This window comes from Panthera leo, chromosome D1 (genome assembly GCF_018350215.1).
Source record: "Panthera leo isolate Ple1 chromosome D1, P.leo_Ple1_pat1.1, whole genome shotgun sequence".
Classification (NCBI taxonomy): Eukaryota; Metazoa; Chordata; class Mammalia; order Carnivora; family Felidae; genus Panthera; species Panthera leo.
Window position 1 is genome coordinate 37,285,255 of NC_056688.1, and position 18,688 is coordinate 37,303,942.

Consider the following 18,688-nt stretch of genomic DNA (forward strand, 5'->3'; position numbering starts at 1 on the left):
ATGAAAGAGGAGAGATCACAACCAACACCACAGTGATATTTGTATTTCATAAGAGAATACTATGAAAAATTAATGCCAATAAACTGGGCAATCTGGAAGAAATGGATAAACTCCTAAAAACACATAAACTACTAAAACTGAAACAGGAAGAAATAGAAGTTGTGACAAGACCTATTACTAGCCAAGAAATTGAATTAGTAATCAAAAATCTTCCAACAAACAAAAGTCCTGGCCAGATGGCTTCCCAGGGGAATTCTATCAGACATTTAAAGAAAACTTAATATATATTCTCCTGAAACTGCTCCAAAAAATAGAAATGGAAGGAAAACTTCCAAGCTCATTCTATGAAGTCAGCATTACCTTGATTACAAAACCAGACAAAGATCCCACTGAAAAGGATAAATATAGGCCAATATCCCTGGTGAACATGGATGCAAAAATTCTCAATAAATTACTAGCAAATTGAGAGGCTCCTGGGTGGCTCAGTTGGTTAAGTGTCCAACTCTTGAGTTCAACTCAGGCTATGATCTTACAGTTCATGAAATTGACCCCTACATCAGGCTCTGTGCTGATAGTGTGGAGCCTGCTTGAGACTCTCTCTCTCCCTCTTTCTCTGTTCTTCCACCATTCACATGTGTGCACTCTTTCTCTCTCTCTCTCTCTCCCAAAATAAATAAATAAAAATTGAAAAAAATACCAGCAATTTTAGTTCAACAGTACATAAAAAGAATTATTCACCATGATCAAATGGGATTTATTCCTGGGTTGCAGGGTTGGCTCAATTGCAAATCAATCAATATGATACACCACGTTAATAAAAGAAAGGATAATAGGGCTCTTGGGTGGCTCAGGTGGTTAAGCATCTGACTCTTGATTTTGGCTCAGGTCGTGATCTTAGAGTTCGTGAGATTGAACCCTGAGTCAGACTCTGTGCTGTTAGATGGAACATATCTCAACATCATAAAGGTCATATATGAAAGACCCACAGCTAATATCATCCTCAATGTGGAAAAACTGAGAGCATTTCCCCTATGGTCAGGAACAAAACAAAGATGTCCACTCTCACCATTACTATTTAACATAGTACTGGAAATCTTAACCTCAGCAAGACAACAAGAAGAAATAAAAGGCATCCAAATTGGCAAGAAATAAGTCAAATTTTCAGTATTTGCAGACAACATGATACACTATGTAGAGAGCCTAAAAGCCTCCACCAAAAAAATTGCTAGAACTAATACATGAATTCACCAAAGTCTTAGTATATAAAATCAATGTGCAGAAATCTGTTGCATTTATAAAGGCAATAAGAAAGTAGCAGAAAAAGAAATCAAGGAATTGATCCCATTTACAATTGTACCAAAAACAACAAGATATTTAGGAATAAATCTAACTAAAGAGGTAAAAGATCTATACTCTGAAAACTTTAGAAAGCTTATGAAGGAAATTGAAGATACAAACAAATGGAAAAACATTCCATGCTCATGGATTGGAAAAGCAAACATTGTTAAAATGTCTATACAACCCAAAACAATCTACACATTTAACGCAATCCCTCTCAAAATACCACCAGAATTTTTTGCACACCTACAACAAACAATTCTAAAATTTTTATGGAACCACAAAAGACCCCGAATAGCGAAAGCAGTTCTGAAAAAGAAAAACAAAACTGGAAGCATCATGATTCCAGATTTCAAGCTATATTACAAAGAAAGCTATAGTCATCAAGACAGTATGTTGCTGGCACAAAAACAGATACATAGAACAATGGAACAGAATAGAAAACCCAGAAATGGACCCACAACTATATGGTCAACTAATCTTCAACAAAGCATGAAAGAACATCCAAAGGAAAAAGGTCAGTCCGTTCAACAAATGGTGCTGGGAAAATTGGACGGCAACATGCAGAAAAATGAAACTAGACCACTTTCTTATACCATACACAAAAATAAATTCAAAATGGTTGAAAGACCTAAATGTAAGATTGGAAACCATTAAAATCCTACAGGATAAAAAACAGGTGGCAACCTCTTTGACCTCTACCATATCAAGCTTACCAGACACATTGCCGGAGGCAAGGGAATAAAAAGCAAAGTGAACTATTGGGACTTCATCGATATAAAAAGCTTCTGCACAGCGAAGGAAACAGTCAACCAAACTAAAAGGCAACCAATGGATTGGGAAAAGATATTTGCAAATGATGTACCCAAAAAGGGTTAGTATCAAAACTCTATAAAAAACTTATCAAACTCAACACCCAAAACAAATAACCCAGTTAAGAAATGGACAGAAGACAGGAATAGACACTTTTCCAAAGAAAAGCCATCCAGATGACTAACAGACATATAAAAAGATGCTCAACATCACTCATTAGGGAAATATAAATCAAAACCACAATGAGATTCCACCTCAACACAGGAAACAACAGGTATAGGTGAAGATGTAGAGAAAGGGGAACCTTCTTGCACCGTTGGTGGAATGGGAACTGGTTCCTCAAAAAACTAAAAATAGAACTACCCTACAATCCAGAAATTGCACTATTTACACAAAGGATAGAATAATACAGATTCAAAGGAGTGCATGCACCCCAATGTTGATAGCAGCATTATCAACAGCCAAATTATGGACAAAGCCCAAATGTCCTTTGACTGATGAATGGATAAAAAAGATAGTGTGTGTGTGTGTGTGTGTGTGTGTGTGTGTGTGTGTAGGATATTACTCGGTCATCAAAAAGAAAAGAATGAAATCTTGCCATTTGCAACAACATGGATGGAGCTAGAATATATTATTCTAAGTAAAATAAGTCAATCAGAGAAAAACAAATACCATATCACCCATATTTGGAATTTCAGAAATATAACAGATGAACATATATGAAGGGAGTAAAAAACAGAGAGAGGGAAACAAACCACAAGAGACCCTTTAGGATAGAGAACAAACTGAGGGTAGATGGAGGGAGGTGGGTGGGGGATGGGCTAGATGGGTGATAGGTATTAAAGAGGGCACTTGTGATGAGCATCAAGTATTGTATGTAAATTATGAATCACTGTACTGCCCTCACATCGATATTGCACTGTATGTTAATTAACTAAAATTTAAATAAAAATAAAAAAATAAAGTCACCAGAAAAAAGGAAAAAAATTAAAAACCTTTCAAATATATAATTTTAGTTTTTAGCACGAATAGCAAAAACAATGTAGATATACTGAAAATACTATTTAATAATCTCCAACTTTTCAATTAATTTTTTTCTGATAGTGATTTTTAAATGGTGCAAGGGAAAAATCCTCCTTTTTCATTTTTAATAAAAAATATAAATGCATTTGCTGAATGCAGTCTACACATTTCCCCCTCCTGTCTACTGTTTTAAAGTCAGGGACAAAAATAAAAGTATTCAACTGAGGCCTTAGAGCTTGGGGAGTAGCCTGTTTTGTGCTGCTAAGAGATAGAAATTTCAAAGGTAGAGTCCAGATTCTAGGATCATGATTCAACAAGATTTCTGACATTTGTTATAAGCTAATGAGGCTCTCAGTATCTTACCCCCCAGCAAACTGAAAGCATGCTAAAGGACTTTAACTGCCAGGAAAAATCCAAACCCAGCCAAGAAGGTCCTGTGATTATTTGACTTCTAAAGCAAGTCCCAGTCGCCTCTAAACTTGCCAACAAAGTGTTTGGCTAAAGCAGTGATGCCCTGGTGTAATTAGGCAGGATTCTTGCCTGCAAAGAATAGAATATTGCTTAAGCAATAAAAGATTTTTATTTATTTAGGTCACTCAGGTAATACTGGCTTGAGGCACAGCTAGATGAAGTGCACAAATACTGTCCCTCAGACTTTTCCCATGCGCCAGGCATGGAGGTCCCCAAGCACCCCAAACCCCATAACCTACTAGCCTAACAGCTCCAGCTTTGTAAGAAGATCTTCCCTAAAACCTCTTGAGAGGAGTTCTGAGGAGTCTGACAGCCCTGGTTTTTAGCATCATGTGTCCATCTCTACAGCTGGAAGAAAGACTAAGATGTGCAATTATACCCAAATATATCTCCCTGGGATTTGCTTCCTTGAGATCTCAGGTTCTGTGATCCGAACGTCACCAGCTAGATCCCAAGACCTGGCCTTTAATGCCCACCTGCTTATAGCCACTAGCTTTGTCTTACAGACCCTTTGAGCTAAACCTGACTCACACCTGCACAGATGGACCATGGAGTGACGTCCGCAATGACCCACAATCTCCTTACCTCAATATAAAACTGAAATCTCCACCCAAGGAGGAGCCTCAGCCTCATTTATATAACATACAATGTGTGCACAGGCATGCTTCCTTAAGGTGCATGTGTGACGTTATGCCCGCCTCTACATAGGGTGACAAGGCTTCTCCATCTAAATATTCTTCCTAAACCTAAACAAAAGGAAGCCATTCACCCCTCTCGGGAGTCACAGCTTTGGAAGCAATTCTCCACAATCAATTTATTTGCTTCAAATAAAAGTTTTCTCAGTGCAACAGCTCATCCTGGTGCAGTTTCTGACTCATCAAGGAGTGAACTCACTTTGGTCCAGTTACAAGAAGGGGACCCTATGCTGGGCAACAAAACATACAGAGGTCTTTATGCCTCCAAAAGAGGAATGCTCTCATATGTGCCACTCTCAGGAGCTGCCAGGGATGCCAACAGACCAGGGAGATAGTCCTGGCAGTCAGAACCTGAAAAGAAATCAGTCTGTCCATGGAAGAAATCGGCCCACTAACAAAGCAGGGGAATCCTTATATACCTATCCACCAGATGTAGTGCCTCTCACCAAAACGCAACTTCATTCCAACTTCAGTTCTAAAACACGGAGGAATTTTTTTTATTGTAGTTAAAGTTGAATAAGGACAAATTCCAGTGTCACGTGTAAAGATTTAAAAAACTAGATTTACTGGGAAAACATACAAATCAGAGATTAGAACTAAAAGCCATACAGTCTGCATTCTCTGGTCATCACAAAGAGAGGTCTGCAGAAATCAACTCCACAGGGGCACCTGGATGGCTCAGCCAGTTACAGGTCCAATTCTTGATTTTGGTTCAGGTCATTGTTATGCCCAGAATTCCTGATCCCCAAAGACCACCAGTGAGCCGAGTCCGATGCAAAAGCAAAGAGCCTTTATTCGAGCTAGCTCGAGCTCAATCCCCTACCTGCACCGACGCAGTGGTAAGACGCCGGAGAGAGAGAGCATGTTTCAAAAGCACAAAGGTTTTATAGGGATCTAGGGGCAGTTGGGGGGTGATGGTCGTGGCCTTAGCCGATTGGCTGGGGAAGGGTCAGAGTCCCCTTGCGCAGGTTGCCGGGCATGGTTTGAACAGGAAGTTTGAACGGGTGAGCAGGAAGTTACTCAAGGGGAGGAGGCATGGTCTGAGGTTTGAGCGGGAATTTCTTTCTGCGGTTTTCCCGGAAAGGGGGCCATGTCGGGGACATAGTCACTCAAGATGGAGGACACAGAACAAAATGGAGTCGGACGGTCTAGGTCTGCTCTTTCAGTCATGATCTCACAGTTTGTGAGTTCAAGAGTTCAAGCCCCACGTGGGACTCTGCGCTGACAGCTGGGAGCCTGCTTGGGATCCTCTCTCTGCCCCTCCCGTGCTCGCACTCTCTCTCTCTCTCTCAAAAGTAAATAAATATTTGTTTGAAAAAAGGAAAGAAATCAGCTCCATATACTGCCGGACACACCACAGGTCCCTGTCCCCCAGGGAAGGATCCTGACTCTCTACAGTCTTAAAAGGCAATCACGATAATAAGTTTTGGATACAGAGTATAAATAGAAAGGATTTGAGCATGAAACAGGTTGACTATAAATGCCAACAAAGCTGAAGTTTGTCTGACAATGCCAGTGACCATCACCAGATCACTGGTGAGCAGCGGGCTGCTGCTGCTGCTGCTGGAAGAGGGTCCCTGTGACTATGGGTTCAGGCACAGCCATTCCTGCTGGGGGAGGAGGAGCCCCTGTATGCAAGTTTCTGAACAACTTTCCACTTCCCTTCCAATATGTAATTTGTCATTTAGCTTTCAATTGCAGGGTCAAGAAGAGCCATGTTCAAACCTGACTTGGAGAAATAAATATCACCCAAAGATGCTGGACCTGGAACAGAATAGAGAAACTAGAGAGGTTGTCTCCCTTTAGAGAGCATTTAAGTGTGGGCTTTTGCTGTTGCTCTTGGTGTTGGGTGTGGGATCACTTGTAATGTGACTGGAACGTTTCTAGAACTGGAAGAGTGAAAGGAAGGCTGGCAGTGGGGGTGTCAGGCTCTGTGGTATGCTGGGCAGTCAAGGCATGACAAGGTCTGGGCAATGGCCGTTATTGTTCTGGCTGTCCCATAGGCTCCCTGTGGGGTGTTTTACCTCCATCCTTCTCCTCCTGCCAAGAGGTTCAAGAGGCCTAGCTATTCCTTTCCTCCTTTCTGTAGACACCACGATTGAGTTATCCAGAGGCCGACATGCAGCCTAAGCAGCTCCAAGCAGAATCATTCCCTGGAAGTAACTGCCCTGCTCAGAAATTTATAGTGACTTGCTATTAGAATTAAATCCAAACTCCTTACCAGGGCCTGTGAAAACTGCACAATTTGACCCCTACTTCTATTCCCTCCTCTCTTCCTCATTGTTTGCTGTCCTACAATCCTTCAACACATTCCAGCCCTACCAACTTTCTCCTGTATCAAACTCTTTGTATTCTCTTCTTTGGGACTCTTTTCATGTTGAGTTTTTCTTTGGCAACTTTTTATTTATTTATTTTTTGTTTTGATAACTTTTAAAACATAATTTCAAACTTACAGAAAAGTTAAAAGAATAGGAAAACGAATTCCTGTATACCGATTATCCAAATTCGTCAATTGCCACATTTTGCCCTATGTGTTTTTTTTCCTCTGTATATATATTTTATATGTGCCTTTTACTTAAAACCACTTGAGTGTAAGTTGGAGACATTATGCATCTTTACTTCTGAATCCTTGCATGTTTCTGTCCTAAAAGTAAGGCCATTCTCTTCCAGAACTGGATGGCAATTATCAAAATCAAGACATTTAACATTAATACAACACTATTATGGACTCCACCTTCCATATTCAAATTTCATCAATTGTCTCAATGGTAGCCTTTATGGTAACTTGGTTTCCACTCCATTATCTCATACAATGTTTCATTGTTATATCTCTTTACTATCCTTTTATCTGGAAAGGTTCTCAGATTTTCCTATCTTTCTAACTCATGCATACATCACAAATAGGGCAGTAGCTTTAATCACTATCAACTGTAGTCAATGCATCGTTCTGATATCATGTGACTTCAGACTCCCAGAGCTTAGATACGTCTCTCTGTAGACAGTTCTTTACAAGAATTGTTATGTAACCTGAAAGACCATGATCATAAAGGCGAGGTCACAGGTCCCCTCCTAGGAGTACCCTCCAGGAAGCATACCATTTCCATTCTCTTGTCAGCGTCTGGCTCATGCTCCTTCTCGAGTCTGGACTGTGGTTATCCTCCTAGCCAAGGACCCCTGCACACAGCTGGCTGTGCTGCCAACAATTAGGTGCCTGTGGAATCACCTCAGACCCGCTGCCGCCACCCCTCTCACACCAGCCTCTAACGCTGTGGTTCTCAGTGTGGCCGTACATCAGAGCTGCTTTGAAAACTGTGGTGCCCCATACCAATTTCATATGCTTTTCTGGAGAGGTTCAAGTGGGGTTACTCCTCTCATTTTATAAGCGTGGATAAAGGTTTTGCTTAATTCTCTTTATCACAGCCGAAAACAGGTTCTGCCTCTTAACTTTACTGAAGACAGGAATAAGTAAAAGGAATTACAACATTAACAAACAAACAGTCCTTCCCTTAAGGCTACTTTAGACAGCAGCTGTCATTTCTATATAAGGCAACTATCTGAGTTCAGGCTTCCTCTGTCAATTTCATGGGGGGGCTTTTACAGGGTGTCTCCATGTGTAGCTTCTGGCCTGCCTCTTTGGGGCAGAGAAAAGATCTCTTGTATGACAGACATTAGAATAAGCTGGCCTCCTATATGTGTTGTAATTTGTCACCGTTCATTTCTCTTCCCAAAAAGTTCACAGATTTTTTTAACATTTATTTACTCAACTAATATTAAGTTCATAAAACCAACCAAATTTTGCTTGCTGGTTTCTATCTTTAAGGTCACATTTAGAAAAGTCTACCATTGTAAGGTTATATAATTATTCATTTATTTTTTCAGTAATTTTATTATTTCAATTTTTAATAGCTAAAACTTTGATCCATCTAGAAATTGGATGGTACTTGGAACAGAGTAAGAATGTAAATTACTTTTTAATGTTGGGTCAATTATTACCAAAAAGGATGTCAAATTCACTCTTTCCTTTCCTTACTGATCTGGAATATTACAGAATTCTTATACTACATAACTTAACCTGTTTCTGGATTTTCTAGCCTCACTGATCTGTCTTTATCTTCCTCTTCCAACATCAGGCAATTTTAGTTTTAATTGTATAGTGTGACTTTGCCCACTTCCTTTTTTTTTTTTTTTCAGAAAAAAATGTTAACTTTTATTTAATATTTAGTTATTAAAATTAACTTTAGGGCCACTTTGGAAAGCTGGAATTTCAATGGCAATTGCCTTCTATTTATAGATTAATTTGAGGAGAATTTACTGCTTTATAGTATTATGACTTTGCGCCCCAGAACTTAATCAAGAGCTTAAGCAAGCGTCTTTTATGTTCCTCTGCTTATTTTGAAGTTTTCTTCAAGAAAAACTTGAGCCTTTTGTCAGATTCATTTCTAAGTATTTTCTAATTCGATTTTTTTTTTAAAAAAAAAAAAAGAAAAGAAAAAAAGTAAAGACCTTCACTGTCCTGTCTTAATTTCAACATATGATCTTAAGCTCTTCAGCTACAGATTCTCCTACACAATAGTTTTTAAGGATTCTGAAGTGGGAAAAAAGACTTTTGTACACCAAAATACTAAATACTTGGGTTAATGGAGTGGTGTTATGGTTTTTTTTTCTTCAGTCATTTCTGACTTTTCTTGATCTTATCTTTATATTTTATTTATTATTTTTTTAATGTTTATTTATTTTTGAGAGAAAGAGACAGAGCATGAGTGGAGGAGGGGCAGAGAGAGAGAGGGAGAGACACAGAATCCAAAGCAGGCTCCAGGCTCTGAGTAGTCAGCACAGAGCCCAACGTGGGGCTCAAACTCACAAATGGTGAGATCATGACCTGAGCTGAAGTTGGAGGCTTAACTGAATGAGCCACCCAGTCACCCTTTATGTTTATATTTTAGAATATATTTAAAGTATGAATGAGGAGCCTGAAAAAACCCAAAACTCCCATTTTTTCCATACATAACTTTCGTGTATTATGTTATAGCTGCAAGCATTTACATTCTCTAAGACATTTTGTTAGTCACCCCAACTAGATTATAAATGCCTTGAATCTTTTTTTCCTGCACCTTCTACTATATCTTTCATGGCACCAAGTATTATGAAAATGGTAAGGGCCTAGTAAATCCTTCCCTAATGAGTTTATCAGATCAATTTAATGACTGAGGCAAAAGCTGGAGGGAAAGAACTGCAAAACGTGATATGGCATTTCAAGATAACTTCTATGTAACCTTGTTTTGTTGTTTTGTTTTGTTTTGTTGTTTTGTTTTGTTTTGTTCATGTGGTTCTTGTGTGTATGTCTACATCCGCAGCGAGACTGTAAGCATCTGACGAATGGGAGCTATCTCTCATAATCCTGACTTTTATGTTCTAGTTACGCAGTTTGGGCACATCAGAGCCAGTTCAGGGAATGCTACTAAATCCTAAACTGACAAATAATGAAACCTTATATGCTAAAGAACCAAGCCAGGAAGCAAAAAACATCAAATATAGAACCGAGTATATATTAACATTCCTAAGCATGCATTTTTAGAGATTTTATTCCACATTGTAGATAACCGAAAGGGTCTCAGTCCCCTGAGGGAAGGGATTTTAGCAAAATAAGCATTGGGCAGGGGGCAGAGGTCCCCATTTTTTATTACTTCGTAGAGTGCAAGAAAGTAACAGAGGAACTGTAATACAAAAAAAGAAATCTGTAGGTAATAAATTCATGGAAAGTTAATTACAAATGTATGTAGATGGATCACTTCTTTGTTCTTGTTCTGAGTCTGGTAATGTCATATATAATCTAGATTATTTTCACAAATAATCAAGTTAGCTATATTTTACGTAGAACTACATAAACTCAAAATGTCGTTAAAAAGCAGAGTCAATATTCTGAAACACCACAAGATGGTGATGTTACTCCATTTAAAATGTCTTTTTTTTTTTTTTTTAACTGAACTTTCTCCAGAGGGCTTAACTTCTGCTTTTTTGTGTGTGAAAAATTAATATTGCAAGATCATCCATGCTTCCAAATGGAAGAATCATGTAAAGTCAAAAACACCTATGTAACAAAATTATAGTAGGATTTCCACCTTAAAATGGGACAGTGGTGTGTGAATCATGTCTGTGTTTCTGCTGGCTGTAGGCTTTTGTCTTTTATATGGAGCTTCATGTTGTGTGTGTGTGTGTGTATGTGTGTGTGTGTGTGTGTGTGTGTGTGTGTGTGTGTGTGATCTTCCAGATATCTATTATCTTTTCCCTTTGTTCCTCTGTTGCTCTGTATGTATGCCTCCCCTGTTGTGATTTGATATGTCACTGTAATTGTCTCTCCCATTAAATTGTGTCTAATACCTGATTGCAACCTCAGTGTCAAATAAATGTGTGTCTGCATTCATCTTGTAAACAGGTTGGTATGTCGTTTTTACTACTTCTTCATATCTTCTGTTTTTTCATTAAAAAAATATTAATACAGCCGTGGTATCTGGGTAGTCCGTAACTAGGCTCAAGAGGTATTTTTTTCTTTTCCCTTTAGTTTGGCTCTCCTTTCTCCATTTCTTTCCATAATATTCACTAAATGTTTGATTTTTTTTAATTACTTTTTATTATCAAACTAAATTCGGAAGTAGGAAAACATTTTACATGTTTTATATGTTCCCGTGTGTGTGTGTTGGGGGGGGAAGGGTGTTCATGGATTTTTTTTTATTCCTTTGGAGGCCTTCCTTGTACTTGAAATAAGAGAGGTTTCCCCATTCAATTGATTTATGTGGTTTATGGACACTGACTTAAATAGAACAGAAAAAAAAAAATCTCATTTTGATCCATTATATAAATCAGGAATTACTGTCTGCAAAGAATATTTAAATTGGTTTTCTCTGTAAAATTTTTCTACAAGAGACTTCTCTACCTGATTACATTTCATATTTTAATCTAATCTGATGCTAAATTGCCTCGTTCTGCCATCACATTCATGAAATAATGAAATGTTTTCTTTTTAAAAAGTAACTACGTCCTTCTCACCACTCCTGTTGGAACATTCCAACATCATATTGGGGGTCTCAGCTAACACAATAAAACATAAAGGAAACAAAGCACACAGTTTGGATAAGAAGAAATAAAATTGCCTTTGTTCACAAGTGACATGATTACTTATGAACAAGATCTGAAAGAATTAACAAAAAAAATTGGAACTAAGACTAATAAATGATTATAGAAGGTTGCAAGATAAGGTTAATATAATTTCTTGCCTATGTACCAGAAATGAATAACCAAAATTTGGAATTAGAGGCATAACACCATTTACATTAGAATCAACCTAAAATCTACATGAGGAAAACTAAGACTCTGGTGACAAAAATTTAAAAAGGTGTAAATAAATGGAGAGATATTCAAGGTTCAAGGGTAGGAAGATTCAATATCATCAAGTTATCAATTCTTCCCAACTTGATCTATAGATTCAATGAAATCTCAATCAATATCCCAGCAAGTTATTTTGTGATATAGACAAACTGATTCTACAGTTTAAACGGGAGGCAAAAGAATCAGAATAGCCAGCACAATTCTGAAGTTGAAGAACAATAAAAGAATTAACACCACATGACTTACTATTAAGCTATAGTTATCAAAATAGTGTGGTCTTGGTAAAAGAATAGACAAATAGATTAATGAAATAAAATAGGGATCCCAGAAATAGACCTCATAAATATAGTCAGCTCATCTTAAACAAAGGAACAAAAACAATAAAATATACACAGGACACTCTTTTCAATAAATTGCACTGGATCTACTGGACATATACATGCAAAAAATAAATAAATCTAGACATGGGTCTTACACCCTATACAAAAATTAACTCAAAATCTCTTATAGACCTAATAGTAAAATACAAAATTACAAAACTTCTGTAAAATAATATAGTAGGAAACCTAGGGTGAAGACTTTTTTTAGACACAACTCCAAAAATATGATCCATGAAAGAAAGCATTGGTAATTTAGACTTCGTTAAAATTAAAAGCATCTGCTCTGCAAAATACACTGTTAAGAAATGAAAAGCCACAGAAAATATTTACAAAACACAAATCCGATAAAAGAATTGTATACAAAATATACCAAGAACTCTTAAAACCCAACAATAAGAAAACAACCAATTAAAAAGTAGGCAAAGTATCTAAACATACATCTCCCAAATAAGATATATAGATGACAAGTAAGCTTATGAAAAGATGCACAACATCAAATATCACTCGGGAATTGCAAATTTAAAAAATGAGACCTCTGCATACCTATTAAAATGGCTAAATGCGAAACACTAAGAGTGTAGAGCAACAGGAACTCTCATTCATGGCTGATGGAATGCAAAATGGTACAACCACTTTGGAAAACAGTTTAACAGTTTTTTACAAAGCTAGCTAACCATAGTCTTACCATATGATTCAGCAGTGGTACTCCAAGATAATTACCTAAATGAGTTAAAATTTTATGTCCACTCAAAAACCTACATACAAATGTTAATAGCAGCTTTATTCATAATTGCCAAAAATTGGAAGGAATCAAGATGTCCTTTAATAGGGCAATGTAGAAATTGTGGTACATCCATACAAGGGAATTTTACCCAGTGATAAGAAGAAATGAGCTATCAAGCCACAGAAAGACATGCAGGAACATTAAATGCATATTGCTGAGGAAATAAGCCAGTATGTAAATGCTGCAGTGTATGATTCCAGCTATATAACATTCCTGAAAAGGCTAAACAATAGAGAGTAAAAAGATCAGTGACCTCCAAGCGTTCAGAGAGAACAAGGAAAAGAGGGAGTGATTAAAGAAGGAACACCAGATTTGGGCGGCAGTGAAAGGATTCTGTACAACACTGTAAGGGCAGACACGGTGTTACCCATTTGTGAAAACACTTAGAACTGTGCACCACAAGGAGTGAACCCTAATAAACTGTGGACCTTAGTTGATAGTAATGCATCATTATCAGTTCCTTGATGATAACAAATGTGCTACACTAAAGCAAGAGGTTAATAACTGGATAAACTGTAAGGAGGGTACGGTAGGAAAAGATGGTATGTGAGAACTCTGTACATTCTGCATAATTTTTCTATTAATCTAGAGCTGCTCTAAAAATAAGATCTATTAATTAAAGAAACCAGGGAACAATGTTGCATTTTAGATATTTTTTTTTACCATTATCTTTTCTATTCTCTTCCATCATTCAGGCATGAAGGAAAAAATAATCTCATTTTTTAAACTTGCTCTGTCCAAAGTGTATGATAATACATGAAACCATGCCATACCTCTTAGGGGACAAAAAACATTCAGAATTTATTTTGGTATTAAGATTAAAGATTAAGACCAACTTCCAGGTAAGCCACATGTAAGGTTTAAGAGCAAGTGTTTTCGTTCCAATGATTTTGCAGAAATGAGAGAATGAGGTGTATGATTTGAAATATTCAAATCCTTGAAGGTTTCTGCACTAGCATTAAATGAAAACTAACAGCATAGTTTCAACTTTTTGTTTGATATCATTAATGTACAAATGGTCTTTGCCAGAGCTCCTTCCCTTATTGCAATGGCCTTCTTCACTGCTTTCTCTCCAGCAGCTTTGTTTCCCGGCCCCTGTATGGCCTTCTGCTTCAACCACATGGAAGCCATGGAATACAGAGGAGAATGCTTGCTGGAGGGTTTAACGATTTCCTGTCCATATCACAGGGCTCCTTCCCAGTCCTGCATATACAAGCAGACACCCATGGCTGGGTACATCATGTGCCATATGTACACATTGCTGTCCTCAAACACGGAGCTCATCTTCTCCTGGCTGAGCTCACAGATATTCAGCAGCTCGCGAGGGCATTTGTAGTGCTTGGCCCCCCAGAACTCCTCCAGGACGTTGCATGCATATCTGATCGTGTCAGAGATTATTTCTGCCTTTGGGGGAATGGCTGAGCTTCTGGATTTCCAATTTGGCCTTATCCTTGTCTTTGGTGGTATACTCCTGGCACTGACAGGTAAAGTAGTAAGACTCTCTTCACGGGTCATTCCTGTCTTCTGTTGGGTACAGGAGGTCAACATAGCTGATACAAATCTCCTCTCCCAGGTAGGTCACAACGACAGTGGGGCAACAACTATGATTCATCAGTGCAACCTCAGGAAATATTGCCCGGGGAAATATCCCAAATGAGAAAGCTCTGCCTCTTCAGTTGTAAAGCCATTACAGTGAAACTGTGCAAAGAGTACCACCAAGTTATCACTGCCAGGGAACTGGAGGTGCTTGGAGGGAAAGTGACGAAGAGCAGCAATGTTACCTGAATTAAGTCCTTCTACTCATTGTCTGATTTATCCAGATGTGATTCAAACTCCTTCACAGCCAACAGTTTCTCTGAAGGTGTTTTTTCTGGGTGGATCTTCTGTTTGGCCAGAATCCTTGCAGTTAGCCTTACCATCTCTGAGGGATTCCAGTCCAACCCCCGCCCCCCGAAAAACAACCCATGCAAGAACATTCCATCTTGTGCATAAGCCAATCGTCTTCCTAACAGTGTCTTTCGGACACTCCCTGTTGCAGTAAAATGCCTGCTTGCATCTTCCACATTTGAACAATCCTTTTTTCCTGGCAAAGCAGTACTTGCAGTGGTTGCTGCATTCCTTGACTGTGAGCATGTGGGCGTAGGCCTGGAGGGGAGGACAGAGTTCCCCACGTGGAAGGGCTCGGACCCACATCCCCTGCCTCTTGCCCAGACAGTAGAAGCACTCCGGGCCACTGTGGTCTGCAGCCATCAAGTGGGCAGTGGGACCGCAGCACCAGAGCAATGGTTCCTCCTCCCTGTGAGCTATTACTGGAGAGGTGTCACCCACTGCTGCAGGGCTGGCAAGTTCTAATACTTTTTAATGACTATTCAGAGTAGTTGTGTGAAATTAACTGGAGCGCTATTATAACACTGTTAGTTTCAAAGGAAACTCTGCATAACGTGCATACATCTAGGTGGTCTAATCATTTAATATACTTAGTACGTTTTAACAGATTTTAACAAGACCTTTTCATGAACTATAGGGTCCAAGGTCCTATTGTTTGATGTGGAAAACTCTAGTGAACATGATCTTCATACTGAAGACATACTTATGAGCCTAAATTCCTTGACAAGGGCTGTATCTTATGTAAGATATTCTATCCCAACTAGCCTTATGCATATACTTTTTAAATGTTTGTCAAATAAAAAACAGAATGAATGAATGAATGAACGAATGCATATGTGAGTTGTATAACAACTCATGATTTAATCCTTTCTATTGATTCCTAGTTTTCATTTACAGCCAATAAATAATGTGATATTCGCTATTCCTCCGCTTGACTCCATTGAGCAAAAGATAGTCATAAGCCTCATCTACAAATTCTTTGATGCACCTTGACTAAAAATTTTAAAGGGAGTCAGAAGCTGTGAATATTAGCATTTTAGTTAGAAGTTCAAATGGAAATCTATTATCATAAAGAATATAAGTCTCACAACAAACCATTTTTATATGTTGTTAATCAGATAAAAGAGGTTTACATGAGTTGTCATAAAATACTAATTGATACTTATTTGTGCCATCACTATTTGAGGTTTTCATTTAGATGTTTCTTAAAAATGGCAAAAAAAAAAAAAAAACAAAACAGGGGGCGCCTGGGTGGCTCAGTCAGTTAAGCATGCGACTTCATCTCAGGTCATGATCTCATGGTTCTTGAGTTCGAGCCCTGTGTCAGGCTCTGTGTGGACAGCTCAGAGCCTGGAGCCTGCTTCAGATTCCGTATGTGTGTCTCTCTCTCTCTGCTCCTCCCCTGCTCATGCTCTCTCTCTCTCTCTCTCTCTCCCTCAAAAAAAAAAAAAAAAGTTTTATTAAATGGGAAACAAAATTCTGTAATATTGAAATTGTTCAAAAATGAATCCAAATATTGGTTTATAAATTTGAGATTAAAACTATGTTTTAGGGAACTATATTTGTTAGAAAACATATTCACATAAATTGCAATCTATGTTGACATAGGGGGTTAGTTTTATCTTATTAATAATGAGTTTATTATGACCTCACTGAGATAGCTCAAACTAACCAATAAATATAAAGATTATGTAGATTTTATTAAAATTAGAGAATTAGCTAAATGTCATCTCTGGTTGTAAATACTAATTTTACAGATAAAAATGATTACAAGTTTAAAATACAATTCAAACTCCAAATGTACTTAGATTGTTGGATACCTAGACCGATTTGGATGGCACAAAGGAAAGTGGCTGTATTGGAAACTTTGCAGACTTGAGATTTAAAAACACTTTAGACTAGTGAAAAGAATCCATATCAGGAACAAGGCCACTCAGGGATTATGTTGCAAGGGAGAAGAACATGGTAGAGCTGCTACACCGAATGCTAAGAAATACCTCCAATTTCAATAGGAAGAGGAGTCTATGAAGGAAAATCAGAAAGAATAGCCAGGCTAGTGTTGTTGAAACATTTCTGAACTTCTACCATTTACTTCTTCTATCTTATTATATCTACTTCTTTTTGTCATTTATTAAAATTGCAGAATAACAAATGAGAATCAGTGTGCAAGGCATACAGATTCTCTTATCTAGAAAGGTTACATAGTACGTGGTTAATAATACCAAATAGAAAATAAGCACAATACACAGCTTTTTTTTTTTAACAGTTTTTTTGTATCATCTCTTACTAGCTGCTTCACTGTGGGGGATAAGCTTGGGAATCCCCTGGGCTTATACCAATGGGTTAACAAGGCATAAAGAAATACAAAGCCATAAAATGCTCACACCTCAGTTTGGGTAAACCAGGTTGGCACTCCAAGAATAGGGGGATGCAAAGACACCCCGAGAATAGGGAGGCACAAAGGCGCCAGGAATAAGGAGTTGCAAAGGCACCCAAACTAGAGAGAGGGTGCAGAGCCCCCAAACTAGAGAGGGAGAGACAAAGTCCTGAAATAGAAATGGTGCAAAGGTGCCAAATACATACGTATATGAAATAAACAAGATTAGATGTTCAGGGTGAAAGCACCCCCAATTTAGTACTATAGCAGAAAAGTTGCTTTCACAGGAGGATAGGGCCAGGTTAGGTAAATTGGTGAATTAGACTATGGACCCCTGCGCTGCAGGCAAAGCATCCCAGAGCGGAGACAGTTAACAAAAGAAAAGGTGCCTTGTTAACCCTGAGGTTATTCCCCCTGTCTGTCTCATCCCCTAGGCTGGCAAAGATCAACAGGCATGGAGCCTCCTGTCTGCTGTTAACAACCATCTACCCATCTGCCCAGCTCCTGGATTTTGTTCTATATTGACCCAAACCCCAAATACTGTGTATTTTCAAACCCCCCTCTTTTCCCTCACATCCCAAGTTAATGTTCCTAGTTTGTCTCTTTGTACACACTCATCACGTTTGTAAGCCTTCTGATCTGAATAAATATGGGGCAAGGACCCTTATTTGAGGCTCTTGTCTTTTCCCAGGCTCTTGTCTTTAGCCATCTCTTGCTTTAATCCAGCATCCACTCTTTTGCTGGCCAAGAGAACTTTAGACTTAGAGTCTACGACACTTCACCTTAGGTAAGTTAGTAAGCCTCTCCATGCCCGTTTCCTCTTCAGTAAAAGAGACACTACTATGACTTATACTACCTGCATCATATCACAATATTGCTGTGAAGAATAAATTACATACATGGAAATAATCTAGCAGGGTGATTTGCACATAGTAAATGCTCAATGGATGATATCCATTATTATTGTAGCATAGTAATTTTATTTTTATTTAAATTCAAGTAGTTAATATACAGTGTAATATTGGTTTCAAGAGTAAAACCTAGTGATTCACTACTCTCATATAACACCCAGTGCTCATCCCAAAGAGTGCCCTCCTCAATGCCCAACACCCATCTTGCCTATCCCCCCTGCTCACCCTCCCTCCATCAACCCTCAGCTTGTTCTCTGTATTTATGATTCTCTTATGGTTTGTCTCCATCTCTGTTTTCTTATTTTGCCTTCCCTTCTCCTATGTTCATCTGTTGTATTTCTTAAATCCCACATGAGTGAAATCATGTATTTGTCTCTTAATATAATACACTCTAGTTCCGTCTACATTGCTGTAAATGTCAAGAGTTCATTCTTTTTGATTGTTGAGTAATATTCCAGTGTGTGTGTGTGTGTGTGTGTGTGTGTGTACATCTTCTTTATCCATTCATCAATTGGTGGACATTTGGGTTCTTTCCATAATTTGGCTATTGTCAATATTGCTATAAATATTCGGGTGCATGTTCCCCTTCAAATCAGCATTTTCATATCCTTTAGATAAATACCTAG

The 18,688-nt window shown here is 38.2% G+C and overlaps 1 pseudogene; it reads right to left on the reverse strand.

The window, feature by feature from the left end:
- Positions 1-12,695: 12,695 nt before the first annotated feature.
- Positions 12,696-15,993, reverse strand: LOC122201394 (annotated as a pseudogene).
- Positions 15,994-18,688: the final 2,695 nt, after the last annotated feature.